The sequence below is a fragment of the Hevea brasiliensis genome, chromosome 8, assembly GCF_030052815.1.
Source record: "Hevea brasiliensis isolate MT/VB/25A 57/8 chromosome 8, ASM3005281v1, whole genome shotgun sequence".
NCBI lineage: Eukaryota > Viridiplantae > Streptophyta > Magnoliopsida > Malpighiales > Euphorbiaceae > Hevea > Hevea brasiliensis.
Window position 1 is genome coordinate 30,928,805 of NC_079500.1, and position 6,000 is coordinate 30,934,804.

The following is a 6,000-nucleotide window of genomic DNA, read 5'->3' on the forward strand; positions in this document are numbered from 1 at the left end:
ATCAGAGAGTTTAGACAGAAATACATTGCAGATGCATATGTGGATCAGAAACTACAAGAATTTCTGAGTTTGAAGCAAAGCAACAGAACAGTGGCAAAATATGAGAGGGAGTTCTCCTGCTTAAGCCACTATGCTGGGAGTCTCCTTTTTACCAGCAAAGAAAGGTGCAAGAGATTTGAGACTAGTTTGAAGGCCAGTTTGAGGATGCAAGTAGTGGGATTCAGACACAGTAACTTCTCAGAGCTCATCTCTCAAGCACTTGAGCTAGAAAGGATTGAATTAGAAGCGACACCAGTAAAAGAGAAATCAGAGAAAACTGAGAAATTAGAAAAAGAAAAAGGTGAAAAATTAGTTGAACAAAGTCCCAGTGGTACATCTGGAAAAAAGAAGAAGTTTGGGGGACCTAGCAGAGGTAGAGGTAGAAGGTTTGGAAGGGGTAGATTCTCTGGACAAAGGCCTCCTAGATCTGGTCAGCAATCGACTAGGGGTTCATATCCTACCCGCACCTGTGAGACTTATGGCAAGATTCATGGGGGAGAATGCTATTAGGCAACAGAAGCTTTGTTTTAACTGTGGAGGCAAAGGCCATCTTGCTAAGGACTGCACCAGTGCCCCTAGATTTGGTTCAGCTCCTACTACTGCAGAAGGATCTATTCAGAGTCCTGCTCCCAGAGGTTCATAACCAGTTAGCAGAGGAAGAGGTAGAGGTAGAGGCAAAGCTTCTGGCAGTCAGGGTACTGTTAGCCAGTCAGCACAAGGAAGTGCTTCAGCCAGGGTTTACACGATGAGACAGTGGGAAGAGGCTGAGTTCAACCCACTCGTATGTTAGTGCTAGCATAGTCAGTTCACTTGTTGTTCCGTGTGTCAAAATGGGTTTTGAAGTGCTAGTAACTAGTCCGTTAGGACAAGAGGTTCAGGTCAACAAAATCTATAGAAATTGTCCTTTGGTGATCCAAGGACATATTTTTCTATCAGATTTGATTGAAATGCCCTTCAGAGATTATGATATTATCTTGGGCATGGATTGGCTAGCCAGGCTTCACGCCATGATTGACTGTAGACTGAAGACAGTCACTTTGGGTCTTCCTTAGTACGGTGATGTGGTAATACATGGGGAGAGGCAGTTACTGCCATCAAACTTCATTTCCACTGCACTAGCCAGAAGGATGATCAGAAAGGGGTGTGAAGCATACTTGGCATATGTGATAGACACCCAAATGGGGAGTCCATCACTGAGGGACATTCCTACAGTATGTGACTTTCCGGATGTGTTTCCTAATGAATTGCCAGGATTACCTCCAGAAAGAGAAGTGCGGTTTGAGATTGATGTTATGCTTGGGGTGGACCCAATCTCCATAGCACCCATATAGAATGGCACCAGTAGAACTAAAAGAATTGAAAGTGCAGTTGCAAGAGCTGCTTGACAAGGGCTTTATCCGCCCTAGTGTGTCACCTTGGGGAGCACCAGTGTTATTTGTTAAGAAGAAAGATGGCACTCTCCACTTATGTATCGACTATCGATAGTTGAATAAGGTGACAATAAAGAACAGATACCCATTGCCCCGCATTGATGACTTATTTGATCAGTTGAGGGGTGCAGCTGTGTTCTCCAAAATTGACCTGAGATCAGGTTATTATCAGCTAAAAGTACAAGAGCAGAGTATTCCTAAAACTACCTTTAGAACCCGCTATGGTTATTATGAGTTCTTGGTCATGCCATTTGTGTTAACTAATGCTCCGGCTGCTTTTAAGGATCTGATGAACACTATCTTCAGACCATACCTCGACCAGTTTGTTGTGGTATTCATAGATGATATATTGGTCTATTCAAGGAGTGTAGAAGAGCATGATAGACATCTGCGGATTATACTACAGACCTTAAGGGAGAAACAATTATACGTAAAATTATCAAAGTGTAAATTTTGGCTGAAGGAAATATCCTTCTTGGGGCATGTAGTCTCGGTCGAGGGCATCAAGGTAGATCCAAGTAAGATAGAAGCTGTCCTTATTTAGAGGCCACCCAAAAATATCACGGAGATTCGCAGTTTTCTGGGTTTAGCTGGATACTACCGTCGATTTGTGAAGGGATTTTCCATCTTGGCATCTCCATTGACCAAATTACTTCGAAAAGATGTGAAATTTCAGTGGACGGACAAATGCCAGCAGTGTTTTGATGAATTGAAAAGGTGTTTGACTAATGCTCCAGTCTTGACTTTACCTACTCCGGGTAAAGAATATACAGTTTACAGTGATGCTTCTCACAATGGGTTAGGCTATGTATTGATGCAAGAACAGAATGTCATTGCCTATGCATCACACCAGCTGAAACCGCATAAGAGGAATTATCCAACATATGATTTGGAGCTTGCAGCTATTGTGTTTGCTCTTAAGATCTGGAGACACTATTTGTATGGGGAAAAGTGTTACATCTACACAGATCATAAGAGTTTGAAGTATTTGGGCACTCAAAAAGAGTTGAATTTGAGACAGAGGAGATGGTTAGAGTTGATAAAAGACTATGATTGTCTGATAGACTATCAGCCAGGGAAAGCTAAAGTTGTGGCTGACGCCTTAAGTCGTAAGACTATGGCAAGTATACGGGTTACTCCTTTATCTATGGTACACGAGTTGAGATCATTACATGACAGCTTAGAGATTAATGATGAGGGGCAGACAACAGTTGCATGGCATGTACAACCAGTATTGATTGATCAGATTAGAATGGCTGCTTAGAATGATTAGAAGTATCAGAAGCTGTTAGAAGAAGTCCGGCAGGATAAGAAACCAGAATTCTCAATAAGAGATGACAGACTATTACTTCACCAGGGCAGAATGTGTGTTCCTAATGACGTTGACTTGAGACAGATCATTTTGAAGGAAGCACATGAGTCTCCTTTTGCTATGCACCCTGGTGGCATAAAAATATATAGAGGGCTAAAGGAGCATTACTGGTGGATGGGTATCAAAAGAGATGTGGCAGAATTTGTTTCCAAATGCCTAACTTGTTAGCAAGTAAAGGCAGAGCATCAAGTACTAGCTAGTTTGTTACATCCACTACCAGTACCGGAATGGAAATGGGAGAGAATAACTATGGATTTTGTGATGGGACTTCCGAGGACACAAAAGAGTCATGATGCAGTATGGGTCATTGTTGACAGACCACTAAGTCGCTCATTTTCTCGATCGGATGGACTACAGTTTAGAAAGATTGGCCAAGTTGTACATTGATGACATAGTAAGACTGCATGGAGTGCCAGTATCCATTGTATCAGACAGAGATCCTAGGTTCACTTCTAGATTTTGGGGTATACTTCAGAGAGCCTTATGAACTAGATTGAACTTTAGCACGGCATTCCACCCACAGACAGATGGCCAGTCTGAAAGGATAATTCAGATTTTGGAGGACATGCTACAGGCTTGTGTGATTGAGTTTGAGGGTAGTTGGGACACACACTTGCCTTTGATTGAGTTTGCTTACAACAACAGCTATCAATCAAGCATTGGGATGCCTCCATATGAAGCTTTGTATGGTAGAAAGTGTAGAACTCTCCTATGTTGGGATGAAGTAGGTGAAAGGAAGATGATTGGGCCCGAAATTGTTCATTAGACCGAGGAGAAAAACAGGTTGATCAGAGATTGACTCAAAGCTGTATTAGACCGTCAGAAGTTTTACATTGATTTAAAGAGAAGGGATATTGAGTATGCAGTGGGTGAGAAAGTATTCTTCAAGGTTTCCCCTTGGAAGAGAATTATGAGATTCGGAAGGAAGGGGAAACTGAGTCCTCATTTCATTGGGCCATATGAGGTTCTGGAGAGAGTGGGTCCTTTGTCATATCATTTGGCCCTACCTTTAGAGTTGGAGAAGATACATAATGTCTTCCATGTGTCTATGTCGAGGAGGTATAGATCAGACCCATCTCATGTACTACCAGTGGAAGAAATTGAAGTAAATCTAGACCTCACATATGAGGAAGAACCCCATAGAGATTCTGGTTTATGAGGTGAAGCAGCTACGAAATCAGCAGATACCGTTAGTGAAAGTGCTGTGGAACCATCATTCGGGCAAAGAAGTTACTTGGGAACGAGAGGAGGACATGAGGAGACAGTACCCACAACTGTTTAAAGACTGATACCAGGTAAAATTTCGAGACGAAAATTATTTTAAGTGGGGGAGAATTGTAACACCCCAATTTGCATAGCCTGGTATATTTCACTGTTCTGGTGACTAGTGTCGATCTAGAAAATTAAGGGGATTACAGCCACATCTAAGACAGCTAGATAAGCCCTGAAAACAAATAATTAGTAATTGTCAAATAGTTAAGTATAAATAAGAAAAATAGAACACAAGAAGTTAAATGAGCTGGGAGTCACAGCAATGGGTAACCTTCTCGGGAAGGATTGCGAGGTTAGTTTAAACTCAAAATTTTAACCGTAAAATGTGACGCCGCGGTCCTTAAGACTATTGTGAACATAGTGGAAAAGAGACAATAAAAAAAAAAAGAATTGTTAAGTAGGTCAAATAATTAGGTCAGGGATCCGGAAGAAATATTGAATTATTTGCAAACCGGATTGAACCGACGAGGAACAAATTGGTCAATTCACCCCTAGAGGTGACTTATGATCTAACTGTCCAATGAAATCTAAGAAATGAAAATTTTGAAATATATAATTAAATTGAAGAAGTTATGGAAAAACAAAAGGAAAAGAAAATAAATTTAATTAAGGATTATGACATCATCATGGTGACATCATACATGAGGTCATAAGTAATTTTCATTTATTTGATAATTTGACTAAGTCAATTAGAAGATAAATATACAAAATTAAAGAGACAAAATTCATTTCCTTCCTCTCTCCTCAAGCCGGCCGAACCTCCCTTCTCTCTAAACTCCATGATTTTCCATCATTGATGAGTTATTCAAGCTTGAATAATTTGAATTTCTCCCATAATTTCTAACCTTGAACCCTAAAAAACTTCTAAATTACCCTAGAAAGGAAGAACTGAGGAAAGAAAAAGTGAAGAATTGGAGGAAAAAGTGAGGATCAAGGACTTCACCTAAGGTTAGTGTTTTAACTTTCAATTTCCTATTTAAATGCATGCTTAGCTACTTAAATTAACTTAGAAATTAAAGAAAATAAACAAAAACAAAGTGATATGTTAAAGAACTACATGAATTTCAGCCTAGAGGTAGTGAACTAGGGTTGAGTGATTTTGATGCAAAAAAAGTTGTAGTTAAGTGCAATGGAGTATGTAGGTACTAATTATGCATTTAGATTGTACCAATTGAGCTAAGCATGAAAATTAGGATTTTGGCACCAAGGGTTTTGGGAGAAAAAATGTAAGAATTAGCCAAATGATGTGTTTGACCTTGTTGGAGTTGAGAAATGGTAATGTAAGACCAATTGTGATGTGTAGGAAGTGTTGGAACTAAGTTTGAATTCGGAATGGTTATGGCCATTCTGCAGGCAGTATGACCAAGGTCTATTTCAGGGATCAAAACTAAAAATTTACCAACGCAATTAGTGTGAGGTCAATTGGAAATAAAACTAGACACAAAAAGGGACATTTTTCATTCAAGAATCATGCCCAGAAAGTGACCATTACTTAGTGAACAAGTTGGCCAAATCCGGATTAGGCAAACTAACCTACACAAAAATGACTAAATGAACAGTGTTTGTTCATTTGGCCATAACTTGGGCTAGGCAGGTCTAAATGACCTGAAATGTTATCAGTAGAAAGCTGAGACATAGTCCTACAACTTTCATGAAGAACACAAGTCCAAATTATGCCCTTAACCAAGTCATTTAGCCACCCAAAATTAGTGACCCAAAACTGCCAGAACCAAATTAGGTGCCCAAAAAATCTGGGTTAGACCAATCCGGCTAGCCATGTTCAAATGGCTATAACTGGAGCTAAAAAACTCCAAATGGAGTGATTCAAAAAAGGAAATAAAGTTAAGGCAATAAGGAGCAACTTCTATGAAGAAAACTTAGCCAAAT